A 15168-nucleotide genomic window follows, 5' to 3' on the forward strand; every position below is an offset into this window, starting at 1 on the left:
GATTTACCATCTCCAAGGAATGGCCAGGCTACCCAGAAAAGGCAATCGGATAATAAGGCATTATCAGGTATCCTGGCAGACAGGAGAGAAGCAACACACTCAAATTTCTGCTGGGGACCACCTCTTTCTGTGATGCATGTATAATGTTTGGGGGGGGTGGTCTTGAGCTACAGGGGAGGCAATTTTGAAAGTCTATATAAGGGCTTGCACACCAATGTTCTGTGTTCCTCCTTTCCCTGCCTGTATGGGGTGAGCGGGGACCCTGTTGCAACACTTTAATAAAGATCAGGTTTACTAGCTGCTTTGTTTCTCAATATTTTCTGGTTGGCCTCTGTTATTTTCTCCTACCAATAGAGCACCTACATAAGGACTCTATACAGGCTCTTAGGTACCCCCATAAGGGGATAAAGGAGCAGTTTTCTCTTATAACATCTACAGTGGTACCTTGGGTTAGATACGCTTCAGGTTACAGACTCCGCTAACCCAGAAATATTACCTCGGGTTAAAAACTTTGCTTCAGGATAAGAACAGAAATCATGCGGTGGCAGCAGGAGGCTCCATTAGCTAAAGTGGTGCTTCAGGTTAAGAACAGTTTCAGGTTAAGAACGGACCTCTGGAACGAATTAAGTACTTAACCTGAGGTACCACTGTATACCACTTTATATTTTTAAGACAAAACCATTGAGAGTAAAGCAGTCGTGAAGAAAGTCAAATGCAAAGTATGCATTTAAATCAGGCACAGGCAAACTCGGCCCTCCAGCTGTTTTGGGACTACAATTCCCATCATCCCTGACCACTGGTCCTGTTAGCTAGGGATCATGGTAGCTGTAGTCCCAAAACATCCTGAGGGCCGAGTCTGCCTGTGCCTGATTTAAAGTAACATAGTTAACAGGAAACTAAAATGTTGTCTTAAAAGATTTGAACATAAAACATTACAAAGGAGGCCAACTACGGAACGCAGCTAATATAACAATGAAAAACCTTCTCTTAAACATTTCAAAACAAAGCATTTCTAAAGGTAGTCAAATATAAAATGCGCATTTGAAACTGCATAATTAGCAAGAGACTAAATAGTGTTTTAAGTATAAAACATATCTGCTGCTTTTGCTGCCAGTCCTGCCAATGGTGGTTCAAGCCAAAAAACCTCGCTGGTTGACCTTGAGGGCCAGTCGCTTCCCCTCAGCCTAACCTATCTCACAGGGTTGTTGTTTGGATTAAATGAGGAGCGACAATGGGGAAGCAAATACACTACCTCAAGCTCCCCAGAGAAAAGGGTGGCATAGGTACACAAAAGATAAATAATAATCAATAATACTGGCCACAATGGCTAGGCCATCCCTCCACCATCTGGATAATCTCACCTCTGAATCATGCCAATCACCCAGAATCACAGGTGAGGAGAGCGTTGGTGGGGGTGGGGTCGTACTCAGGTCTTGCTGGTGGGCATCTGGCTGACCACTGTGACTAGTTTGGTCCCCTTGGGCCGAATCCGGCAGGCTCTTCTTATGCCCTTAAAAAGGTAAAGGTAAAGGACCCCTGAAAGTTAAGTCCAGTTGTGAACAACTCTGGGGTTGTGGTGCTCATCGCGCTTTACAGGCCGAGGGACTGAGGCATCTAATCATAGCCTGCATTTTTATCAAGGCTTATAGTTTGATTAGGGTCTGTATTTTAAAATGAGCTTAAAGATTTTCAAATGTTTTATGCCAGGCAGAAGACCAGCTGCCTAAGTACTTTGGCAAGATGTTTATCCTCCTGGACAAGGGGGCCCCCTGATTTATAGCAGAAAACAATTCTCAAAGTCGTAAAAAAGGGAATTACAGGCTGGGAGCAAGGTTACATTGACCCTACATAATTAAGAGTTGGTAAATAGTAAAATAAAACCCTGTGCCTCCCATTAAATTTGAGTCATATCTTCCTAAGGTTAAAGGCCAAGAGCAAATGGAAAAGAAAGCAACTGGCTGGAGAAGGGGAGTAAACAGAAGAAGAGGCTTTTTTCCTATTTTATTTTGAGGCTGTAAACTATTCCTTCCTTTTGCTTTGAGAAGGTTTATTCTTCTAAAAAGCTATCTATGATAATGTATGAAATATACTGGCTTAAATGTAATTATGCAAAGGATCTAGAAAGAAAGAAATGTTAAATTCTTATTTCATAGAGTCATATTGCTGTAGGAGACCAGAGGGGCAAACGAGCCCAGCCCCCTGCCAGACAGGAGACGCCATCGAGCACTCCTGACATATGGTTGTCAGGCCTTTGTTTTAAAGACCTCCAAAAAAGAGATCTTTCATTGATGATGCATGAGAATGTGAACCCAAGATCTCTGACATCTGTTTAAGATAAAAATTTAAAACTATTAACCATCTGTTTTGGAGGGCAATAGGGCAAGGAGGGCAAGAGGTGAGCTGGTAATTAAGGTTCCTTGTTGAGACAAATGTAAGATATATGACTACTTATTTGTCATTTATAGATAGAAGAATATATAGCTTTTTGTATCCCATAAAAGGCAATAGGAAATGGGTGTATCTTTTAGGATTGGTTATAACAATCAGCCAATAGGAAATTCAACCAGGCTGATTGGACAGAGGCAGCCAAAGGAGGAGCAAGGGGGCTGGGCTGAGGGAATATAAGTGCTGGCCATAATGGCAGGAGACCAGGCCAGAGCTTGGTAACCATATACCACTGTGCCTCTCATTTATTTGTCTGACAAATAAATTATTATTTTAATTTCTCTATTGCTGCGTTGAATATTTCATTCCAGCTAAGCGTTAACCACAAGCAGGGTGCTACAGGACCTGGCATTTGTCCACAGACAGTTTTTCCGGTCATGTGGCCAGCATGACTAAGCCGCTTCTGGCGAAACCAGAGCAGCGCACGGAAACACCATTTACCTTCCTGCTGGAGCCATACCTATTTATCTACTTGCACTTTGACGTGCTTTCGATCTGCTAGGTTGGCAGGAGCTGGGACCGAGCAACGGGAGCTCACCCCATCGTGGGGACTCGAACCGCCAGCCTTCCGATCAGCAAGCCCAAGAGTGGTTTAGACCACAGTGCCACCCACATCCTCTTATGCCCTTAGGTCCTTGCATTTGATCACAATGGCTGAATAATCTTTGGCTGGGAACACCTTGCTTGCCGCAGCCAGGAGTCGCACAAAATCTCGGTCTTGGTGCAAAGCGCTTAAGCTCCTGCGCATTTGTAAACATAGCCACTGGCGAGGCCTCCTGGTTCCTCAGATTTCCAACTGGCAAGACAACAACCCTCTGCATTCTCTGGGCTGACCTGAGCAAAGGCAGAGAAAGAACCTGAGGCTTTCTGTCACCTTTCACCCAGAAAACAGGTTCAGGGCATCCAGCATTCCTTTGGGCTTCGGGCACACATAGCAAGCAACTGCCAGCTTGCTTTGTGCCTGGGAAGAATGGGGCAGAGGGGAGGCTGCAAAGAGCAAAATGGCCCTGGGCACATTTGGAAGAACTCGATTTTCTGGCAGCACTTTGGAACTCCCTCCCTATCGATGTCAGGCAGGCGTCTTCCCCGTGTTTTCACACCCAGACTTGCCGCTTTCCCCCACTGGCAGAGTTCCCCCAGTGTCAAAATTCAGGAGGCAATTACCATACTCCTGATTGAAACACAGTTAGGGCTGTCCCCATGGAAGAGGGAGCAAGTTTGTTTTCTCCTGTTCTGAAGGGCAGGACTCAAGAACCAGTGGCTTCAAGGTGCAAGTTACAGATAGGTAGCCGTGTTGGTCTGCCATAGTCAAAATAAAAAAATTCCTTCCAGTAGCACCTTAAAGACCAACTAAGTTAGTTCTTGGTATGAGCTTTCGTGTATCTGAAGAAGTATGCATGCACACGAAAGCTCATACGAAGAACTAACTTAGTTGGTCTTTAAGGTGCTACTGGAAGGAATTTTTTTATTTCAAGGTACAAGAAAGGAGATTCCAACTCAACATACGGAAGAACTTTCTGGTGGTGAGAGCTGTTCAACAGTGGAACGGTCTCCCTTGGGAGATGGTGGGCTCCCCTTCCTTGGAGGTTTTTAAGCAGAGGTTGTATGGCCATCTGTCATGAATTCTTGAGCTGAACATAACATGCAATAAGCATAACATACAGCAATACAAACAACCAAATAGAAGACTTCCTTTATCCTGTATCTGGCCTCCTTATTTACTTCTTATAAGCTATTCTTATGTTCACGTTTAATGAGGGTGGATTTCTGTATTACGGGGGTGGGGGATTATGTTATGTTGTAAATAAAATTTCTAATAAAAATTTAAAAAAGATTTATTGAGCTGAAATTTCTGCATTGCAGGGGGTTGGACTAGATGACCCTCGAGGGTCCCACCTACGATTCTATGACTGTGTGTGTGAGAGAGAGAGATTGTCTTAAAGGTAAAGGTAAAGGGATCCCTGACCATTAGGTCCAGTTGTGGCCGACTCTGGGGTTGTGGTGCTCATCTCGCTTTACTGGCCGAGGGAGCCGGCATACAGCTTCCAGGTCATGTGGCCAGCATGACTAAGCTGCTTCTGGTGAACCAGAGCAGTGCACGGAAACACTGTTTACCTTCCCGCCGGAGTGGTACCTATTTATCTACTTGCACTTTGACGTGCTTTCGAACTGCTAGGTTGGCAGGAGCTGGGACCGAGCAACGGGAGCTCACTCCGTCGCAGGGATTCGAACCGCTGACCTTCTGATTGGCAAGTCCTAAGCTCTGTGGTTTAACCCACAGCGCCACCCGCGTCCCTAGAGATTGTCTTACAAGCCTCATAATATCAGGATTCAAGCAACGCCTGAGGTTGTGGGGTGTCAGGCAGTTTCTGCGCTGTGGAACCCAACCACACGGCTGATGCTGTGGCCAATGTTGTCCCTGGGCTCTGATCCACTCAGCAAGCAAATGTAGCCAAGGGCCAAGGGCCAACTGAGTCCAGGGCTTGCACTTCCACACCAGACCAGCCTCTTCTTCTTGATTTCGAAATCACGGTGACAAGTCTGGAACAAGCTTTTGCTGGCAGCACTGAATGTACCAGCCATGGGAGAGACATTGTGAGCAGGTGGCAGCCGTGGCCTCATTCACACTGTGGAGGTGAACTTGGGTCTGGCTGGGGCAGGTGGCAGATTGACCCTGTGGGATGCTGTTCTGCAACACACACAATGACTTGTGCTCAGGGAGAAAGCAAAGCTAAAATCTGGAGTCGGTTGTCGCCAGCAACTTAGATGGCTTTCTAATAATAATAATAATAATAATAATAATAATAATAATAATATATTTTTGCACGCTGCCCATCTGACTGGTTATTCCTTCTGGCAAACTGCCTGGTGCGCGCTGGATCACCAGTCCTTCCTCATTCCCAGAATTTGGGTAACCAAACATCCCTTCGAGCTTCGCCATCTGTTGTAAACAAAAATCTGCCCTTTTTCCCTTGTGGGGTATCCAAGAGCCCATATAGAGTCCTTTTGTGGGTTCTCTATCGGTAGGAGAAAATAACAGAGGCCAACCAGAGAATATTGAGAAGCAAAGCAGCTAGTAAGCCTGATCTTTATTGATCTGTTGCAACAGGGTCCTCACTCACCACAGGCAGGAGGGAGAAGGAACCCAGAACATTGGTGTGCAAGGCCTTATAAAGACTTTTGAAAGTGCCACCCTGCAGTCCAAGACCACCCCCAGAAACATCACACATACATCACACAAGGGGTGTAACCTAAGACCACCCCCAGATACATCATACGTACATCACAGAACAGGCAGTCTAAAACAGAAATTTGAATGTTGTTTTTCTCCTGTCTTTGTTTATCTCCTGTGTGGCAGGTTACTTGTTTGGATACCCTGCTTACTTGATTGGATACCCTGGGGAGCCTGGCCAGTCTTTTGTAATGATAAATACTTAGTTCCTGAGCCAGGTCACAGGCTCACACCCTATTCATGTCTTAAATGTGCCCTTAAGACAAGATTTGTGAAGGAAAAGACAATGGGGAGGCTTTTCCATTTTCCTTTGACCTTGCAGAGAAAACATTTGCTTAGTTTGGGAATCAAAACAGTTTCAGGTCGGTCTTCCTGTGCTGATCTATGTACGTGCTTGGTTGGTACGCTTATGAACATTTAACATATATATAAGACCTCAAAATTCCTGTCACAGCGGCTTCCAACAGAATATAGAAAAAGACGACAGAACACGCTCTACAAACTGAGCTATAAAAGCTTCCTGGTATGGGGATGCCTTCAGATGCCTATGGAAGGCCATATAATTATTTATCTCTTTGACATCTGATGGGAAGGCATTCCACAGGGTGGACGCCACTACTGAGAAGGTCTTTTGCCTGCAGTTAGCCAAATTCATGCAGAACAAGTCTGTCTGCGGCTCCTAGCCAGGATTGCTCTTCTCTGCCTCCACTATTTGAGGCGATAGATGTTTCTGAAGACCAGTTGTGGAAATGACCAAAGGGGAGGGCAGGGCTCTTGTGCTCCTGAATCATCGGAGGTGGGGCTGGTGATTCCTCCTCATGCTGCGCCCTCCTCCTCTCTCCTCTCCTCCTCTTCCAGGCCAGGCTGATGCAAGAGGAAGCCCGGGACTGTTAGCAGGGATAGTCTGCAGAACAGAAAGAGACTCAGACAGGACAAAACGTCCTGGAGAAGATGCAAGAATGCAAGAGAGAGAGGGGCGTTTGCAGCTGCGTGGGATGATTCAGGGGCACAAGAGGAAAACAAGCCCAGCTGGCAGGAGTCAGCCACAGTGGGGCACGCATTTTCCATTGCCACCCGGCTTCTGCACCTAGTGGCATTCCCACCCCCACCCTCTCAAAGACTTGGGAGCAGACAACACACACTATTGAGAACCAGCATCCTGCTCTCACAGTGGCTAAACAGAAGCCCCAGTGGGAAACCAGCGAGCAGGATTCGAACTCAAGAGCTTTCCCTGCTCCTGTGGTTTCCAGCAACAAGGATTCATAAGCATGGTTGCCTCCAATTGTTGAGGGCAGTGCAGGTTATTGCATCATACCATGAACAAAGCAAATGAGCCATAAATAAAATGAGAGGTGGCAACCCATTTTTAAAAAGACACCCGTATTTCTCACGCTGGCATGAATGCTGGATGCTGGGCATCTTAAGTCCAAAGCATGGGAAGTAAAATCACACCAGATGACAGGCAAGCATTCTGTATCCTCCTGGAAACATGCAGTTTATGTGTGGGTTGCCACCCCCCCCCACCCCCCCCGCAAGAGCCAAAGTCTGTAAATCCTTATGGCAAATGAAGGCAAATGTAGATTTTTCAAGGTTTTCCAATCCTGGGAAATCTTAGTTGCAGTTGTGGGGAAGCCTGAACAGGTGATTGAATTGCTTTATCTATTTTTGAATATACTTGAGGCCAGAATCTGCCCTTATTCCCTTATGGGGGACACAAGAGCCTTATAGAGTCCTTTGTAGGTTCTCGATCGGTTGGAGAAAAGAACAGAGGCCAACCAGAGAATATTGGGAAGCAAAGCAGCTAGTAAGCCTGATCTTTATTGAACTGTTGCAACAGGGTGCCCCCTTCACGCGCAGGAGAAGGAGGAGGACCCAGAACCTAGGTGTGCCCCCCCCTTATATTGACATTTTAAATTGTCCGCCCTGGAGTCCAAGACACATCATACCTACATCACAGAAAGGGTGGTCTACAGCAGAAATCTGAGTGTGTTGTTTACCTCCTGTCGTTGTTTATCTCCTGTCTGGCAGGTTACCTGTTAATGGTCACTTGACTGGATACCCTGGGGAGCCTGGCCAGTCTTTCGTAATGACAAATACTTAGTTCCTGAGCCAGGTCACAGGCTCACCCTATTCAAACACAGACAGACATACCCTTAAGACAGGATTTGTGAGGGAAAAGACAATGGGGAGTCTTTTCCATTTTCCTTTGACCTTGCAGAGAAAACATTTGGTCAGCTTGGGAGCCAAAATGGTTCCAGGACTGCTTTCCTGTGCTGCTTCAGACATGTGGTTTATATATTTATGTACATGTTTGCTTGGTACATTTATGAACATTTATTATATATATAAGACCTTTTTTATTATTATTTCACCAGACTAATAAAACCTGAGGGCATTCCCACCAGAAATGGAGGAATGTCCCTCGGAGTCCACAGCCCCCACCAGCAATCCTGTGTTGACGTCTGAAAGGTCAGGATTTTTAAAAAATGAAAAACAGCCTTAGGAGGTGAAGGGACCAAACCTGTTTTCTGCTGCGATTTCCCCACCCCAAAACTCCCGCCTCTCAACTCCTTTTCCAGAGACTCCCTTTTACTGGGGAGGTTTTAATCAATGGCCACATGGACATCTGTTATGGATGCTTTGGTGACAGGGGGTTGGACTGGATGACCCCGGGTCCCAACTCTACAATTCAATGAAAACCAGCTTGGGTATTGATTTCAAGCCAAAAACGGACATCAAGGAAAAGTTTAGGGCCCCTATTCACCCAACGCGACTCCTCTGCTCAAAACCACCCTCTCTTGAGGCTATTGCTACTTTAAAAAAATACATCAATAGAATCAGGCATATATTTCTCTGTAAGGATGTCTTTTCTGCTCATAAATGATAAAGGGGGCCTCTTGGGAATGGAGAGAAGAAGGTGTGGGGTGGGGAGGAATCGGTAGCAAAGATAAAGTGAAGGGTCTTGGGCAGAAATAATCCAAGTTCTCCTGTCTGGAGACAGGGTGTTTTTCACACTTCTTGTGGGGCTGATCAGTTTAAGCAGCTTAAGCCTGGGGGCTCTTCCTCTTTTATTCTGGCTATCTTGGACCAAGGCTGATATCACACACTCTGACCATCTCCTGCGTATGAGTCAACAGAGGAGATTGCCAAGGTCCTTGGCTAAAGATTCATGATCTTGCATCATTGCCGCTGCCAGGAGACCGTGATTTACGGCCCTAAAATGTCCCAAACACTGCAACCTTCCTTCTGTGGATCTCCAGGATCTCAAGACAGAGAAGGGTGATCCTTCTTAGCCCACCTGGAGATGCTTTGAACCCCAGACCAACTGCATGAAAAGGGTGCTGGGCTGCTTAGTGGTGGCCCCTCCCCAGTAAGAACATAGGAAGTTGCCTTCTCCTCAGAGAAGGCCTTGGTCCATCTGGGCAGTAAACCCTTAGGTGTAATTCCTGCATTGCCGGGGGTTGGACTAGATGACCAGGGGGTCCCTTCCAACTCTAGGATTCTAGGATTCTGCGTTGCCCATGGCCCTCAGTGGTTCTGCATTGTTTCTTAATGGCCCTAGCTTGGCCAGGTCATTCGCATGGGCTAGCCCAGGAATTCCCCTGAAGCTTGTATTTCTCCCTTCACATCCCAAATCATCAGAATCTTGCCATCTATTAATTTTCAAGGTTTGGGCACTGCCCCCACAAACTTAGTACAGAAGATTGGTAATATTTTGCTTGTCTGCAGCTGCTTCGGTTTTTTCTCTCTGCCGCTTAGATATATTGTTAAAAGATGGTCTATAGAAATTCAATAATCAATCAATCTCTGCTGCACTCCCTGTCATAAGAGAATCAGGGCCAGAGAGGGGAATAAATAAAAAATGACCCTACAGATATCAGATTATCATTCTACCCAAAAGCCCAACAAGAATAATAAACTGTGCCTTGAAGAATATGTCATTTTGCTGTGTCTTTTCATGTATCGTTGAATGTGATTTAATGTGCCTTTTGCTATTCCTGTTTCACTGATACTGAAATGTATCTTTTTCACTATGAAGTGTACCTCTTTCTTAATGAAGGTATCTTTTTAAAAATGTGTTTCCCTTGCAAAATGTATTTGTGAATGTATCTTTACTGAAATGCTGTATTGTGTTGCACTTTTCTGAATGTATCCAAAATGTAGTTTTGAAGAATGTAACAATCAAAGTATTTCAAATGTATGTACTTGACTCAAAATTGTATCCAAAAGGCTGCCAAAACTCTCCACCACACTGCCATCTACTGGGTCTGCAAACGATACCATGAATACACACAGATATAAAAGTAGTTTTATTTTCCAATAAGTATGCAAACACCAGGCTACCACACCCGAATTGATAGCAATGCAGAATAGGATTCCACATTAACATTTAAGCCATTTCCCGAACATCCAGCCTCACGATCTCCATGCTGATTATCAGCAGTTGCGGAGGTATTTTCCTGTAGATAAAGGAAAAGCCATTTAAAGCAGATCCAGAATTAAATAGGACGAAGATCGCCACATATTACTCGAGCCCTCCAGCAAATTGACACCTCCCGAAAGTCTTTCAACATCCTACTCTTAATCCACTCTTCACGCCATTTATGTCGCTTCCCACCTCCCCACCACCTCCACTGCTATTGACCTGTATGGAAAGGTATAAGAGTCAAGGCAGTCCTTTTGTTCGGGGTCTCTCACTCCCTGTCACTGCGTGAGCGGGGACCCTGTTGCAACAGTTGTTTGTTTTTCTGTTCTTTCAATAACAATCAGGCCTTGCTTTTCTCCAAAAATCCTGGTGTGGTCTCTGTCTTTTCCTGACCAGTATGGAGCCTTCAATCACGCTCCTTCCGAGGTCCCAGTCCTCCTTCTGAGGCAGGGACCCCTTGGGGAGGAAATTCATTATTTATTTCGCTCCCGAGCAGGCGGGCAGAGGGCAGGCTTTGCCCCCTGTGCCAGGGCTGTGTGTGGCTGCTCTTACTTCTGCCAACATCTCTCTTGGCAGATGGGAGGTTGGGTAAGGCTTGGGTCCCCTGCCAAGAGCGGAAGCAGTGATGCCCTTTGGCCCAGACTATGGGGGCGCATCTCGGGTGCTGCCAGGGCCTTCTCTTGCCAAGCAGGGCAGGGGTGTTGGGTGGGGGAGCTGTGTCTCCTTGGCATTCAGTGACGGGGGGGGGGGCAGCCTTCCTGCTTGCCCTTTGTTAACAGAGAAATCTTGGGGCTCCCTTGGACAAAACACAAGGACACCAGCCAGGAAAACCAGAGCAGAACAGCAGCCAGTAGGCTTGGTCTTTATTGAAGACTGTTGCGACAGGACTCCCACCTGCCACCAGGTGGAACAAGATGGAAGCCCCAAACAAAAGAGCCCCCAAACTTTTATTAGCTGCTAATCCCCATGTTACAGCCCTCCCAAACTACATCACTCATACATCACGGTTACATCATGAAAGGGCAGGTCTGGTGGCAGTAATCTGAGCATCCTGGACCCTGCCCCATGGTTCCCCTTGCCCTCCACCAAATACCCATCAAGTGTCACAAAAGAGATCTTTACATTTCCTTGTTTCCTAGCCAAGTTAATCACACCCTTTTGTCTTTATCTGGGTTTGTTATTTCTGGAATGGCTACCTGTCTGGCACTCAGGTATCAGGATGCCAGGGATGATCACTCAGGCAGAGGGGCTGCTGAGCAGCTGAGCTCACATGTCTATATGAATTTCTGAAGTTTCCCCTGTGAGCCACTACATAGAGACATTTATAACTGAATTCTTACATTTGGTATTGTGCAGCAGAGGCCCTTTGAATAGATAGGAAGAAACTGTGATGAAGTGTTTTGTGGGGACAAATAATAAAAGTCACAAAAGTGATGGTGCTGATTCTGGTAGTGGGCTGCATGTGCATGATATCTGCAGGAGGGGCAACCCCCCCAACGTATACATAAATTCCTGCAACACTTTCTATAATCCGTCTATGTTTCAATATATGACCACAGCGGCAAGACCTTTATCTGCACAAAGATGGAAGGACTCATGCTTGCCAACCAGGGAAGAATGGCTCTTAAAAGTATGCTGAGATGGCAAAATGGGCGTGTTTAATCAGAGAAAAGTCATTGTTCATATTTGTTAAAGTTTGGAAACCTCTCGCAGACTATTTGCGTGAAGAAGAAAAAGAAATAGACATCTGGATTTGAGGATGGAAGATAATGTTTGTTTATAGGAAGTGGTTTTGTGGGTTGTTGTATTGGATTGGACAAAGTAAGTATTGTTTTTACAGAGCAGACAGATGTTCTTTATTTTCTGAATCTTATTTTTCTATCATTCCCTTTTCACCTGCTTTCTACTCCTATTTATTTATTTATTTATTTATTTATCCTCTCTCTATTTCTCACTGCTCCCCCCTTTGTGTTTTTACTGTATCTAAATAAAAGTCTTGTCAAGAAGGAAAAAGGTTTTAAGTTTTGTATTTTTCTCTATAAACCTTAAAATAAAATCTTTAAAAAGACAGACTCCAGCAAAAAGCAGCTACATTGACCTGCATGTCCCAGCCTGCCCCCTGGTGGCCAAGCACAGAAAGCACAGGTGTGGCGCTGCTTTGGCTCACCTTGTGAGAACAGGATGCTGGACTAGAGGAGCCCCTTTGGCCTCCTCTACTTTTGTCCCTATAGCCTTGGGAGGAGAAGGGGTGGGAAGCAGGCAGCAGCCCCCAGCACCACCCCAAACATAGAGTGAATTCTCCAGAACCCTCGTACTTAAGGGACCACCTCTCCCAGTATGCCCCACGGAGGACCTTGAGGTCCATAAATAGCAACACCCTAGAGGTCCCGTGCCCTAAGGAAGTCAGATTAGCCTCAACCAGAGCCAGGGCCTTTTCAACACTGGCCCCGACTTGGTGGAACGCTCTGCCTCATGAGACCAGGGCCCTGCGGGATCTGATTTCTTTACGCAGGGCCTGTAAGACAGAGTTGTTCCACTTGACCTTTGGCTTGGAATCAGTTTGATCCCCCCCCCCCTTTCTTTTTCCTTTCTCCTCCTGTAAAGAGGCTGCATCCTAATGTTTTAATGTTGTATTTTAACCTTGTTTTTTAAATTGTATTTTAATCAACTTGTTTTTATTATTGGTTGTTAGCAGCCCTGAGCCCGGTCGTGGCTGGGGAGGGTGGGGTATAAATAAAATTTGTTGTTGTTGTTGTTACACCACCTGCACCACATGCCCAGGTATTGCTGGGAAATGCCCCCATTTGAATCCCTGGGCAGCCGCTGCCTGTCAGTGCCTGCAGCGCTGGGTTAGGTGGTTTAACTCAGTCGGGCACAGCTTGCTTCCTCGCAGTCACAGAACGGGTGGTACCCCAAAGGTCATCTAGCCCAACTCCCCACAATGCAGGCATCATGCTCAACCAGCCTCAGTTAAAAAGGGCAGACCTGGAAAAATTCAAAAGCTCCTCTGGTTTCGTGCCAGGTAGTCTCATGGCGAGCAATTTCAGAAGTCTTGCCATGACTTATTCCTGCCATGACTCATTCTATATGGCGAGTGAGACTCAAGATTGAAGTGCTGTGCACGTGGCTGGTGCAGGAGCAGAAATGCTGCCCCACGCGACTCTAGAGTAAGGTTGCGGTGGCCGGAGTTGACACTTGCACCACAGCAGCACCAGTCACCCTTGTAAAAAGGGAAATTTCTTGACTTTCTTCTCCCTGGTTTAAGAGCAGTTTCCTGGTTCATTTGACTACTATGCTCTACTACCCTCTCTTTCCCAACCTTGTGCTTGCCAGGTGTTCTGTACTACAATTCCCATCACTGGGAACCCCATGCTGCCTGGGGTGGAATGTTGCTGAGCTACCTTCTTCAAGGAAGTGAGTGATTTGGGGCTATTGTACACAGCAGTTTGGAAAGGGGGAATCTGCAGTGGGCCCAGTCACCTGTCCTGTGGCAGGAGGAGGAAACAGAATCTTTTGTAAAAATGCCATATTGCGAAAGGGAATGGGTGGGTGGGAGGGGCCGGTCCTTTGCCCAAAAGATCCACCTTCACAGCACTCACACTATTTCCCTCCACGCTTGCAGCTACCCACCCCTCTCTCCTTCTTTCAACCGTGCACCCAGGAAAACTGGAAGATTCCTTTGTCACAATAACTGTGGCAAAATGAAAAAATTCAGATTTATTTTTTTGTGAGCAGCAGCCATGCCAACATTGTTGGGAAACCAGACGATGAGGAAGAAGAGGAGAACAACTCCAACAACCGTAATAAACAAGCTAAGATGAAAAAAGTTGATCCATCAACTTTTTCAAGGTGGCAGCAAGAACATGGCTGGAGATGTTTTCTGATGTTTTGGTGTGCCTTTTCCGCAAAGAATTTTCCTGGGCTGAGCACACAAGCTTTTTGAAAGGAGGTAGACTCCACCGTGGGAGCAGGGCCAGGGCAGGAGAGTGCTAGAGTTCTGTCTAGTCCTGTTACATGGGATCAATTCCAATCTGTTACCTCCAAGGATGTGGACAGGCTGCTTGGACAAGTGAAACCAACCACCTGTCTCCTTGACCCTTGCCCATCCTGGCTGATAAAAGCGAGCCGGGAAGGGCAGGGCGATGGGCTCTGCGGGGTGGTGAATGCTTCCCTCTGTGAAGGAGTCTTCCCAGACCCACTGAAAGAGGCGGTCATTAAACCGCTTCTTAAAAAAACATCTTTAGACCTGGCTAATATGGCCAACTATCGCCCATTCTCAAATCTTCCATTCTTGGGCAAGGTGATTGAGCGGGTGGTTGCTGAACAACTCCAGGCACGCCTGGAGGATGTGGAGCATTTGGATCCCTTCCAATCGGGATTCAGGCCTCATCATGGGACTGAAACTGCCTTGGTCGCGCTGGTTGATGATCTCCGGCGGGCTAGGGACAAAGGTGAGAGCTGTTTCCTAGTTCTGCTGGATCTCTCAGCAGCCTTTGACACCATCAACCATAACATCCTTCTGGACACAAGATAATATCTTGCATTGCTTCTAGATGGTGCTAGAGGACCAATCACATCAGCATACACCCGCTGAAACGCTCTGTCGACCCTTGTCGTCTCCTGGACCTTCTTGGTCACACCTGCTAGAGAAATCATGTTAGAATCAGATGAATTACATTTCATGTAATCACTTTGATCAAAAGTCAACAAATACAGTCCATCTTTCTCTCTGGCAGAAAGATACAACTCTCCATCTTTGAAGATCTCGCAGCTTTCAGCATCATAGGACAGTTTCAGTCCTTTCTTTGCAATCTGCAAAACACTCAGCAGATTGAACTTCAACTCAGGAATCAAGTACACATTGTCTATAGTCAAGTTCAGACTCTCAAGATACACAGTCCCAAACCCGGTCGCTTCCAGCTCCTGACCGTTGGCCTGCTTCACAGTGAAGCTTTGCTTCTTAAACGTCGAAAACAGACTTCTGTGTGGGGTCATGTGCTTCGTGGCTCCAGTGTCAATGACAAATGTGTTTTCCACCTCTGGTGTGGTTCCTTTCGACATCAAA

Source organism: Podarcis pityusensis (assembly GCF_964106645.2).
Source record: "Podarcis pityusensis genome assembly, chromosome: 10".
NCBI classification, from domain to species: Eukaryota; Metazoa; Chordata; class Lepidosauria; order Squamata; family Lacertidae; genus Podarcis; species Podarcis pityusensis.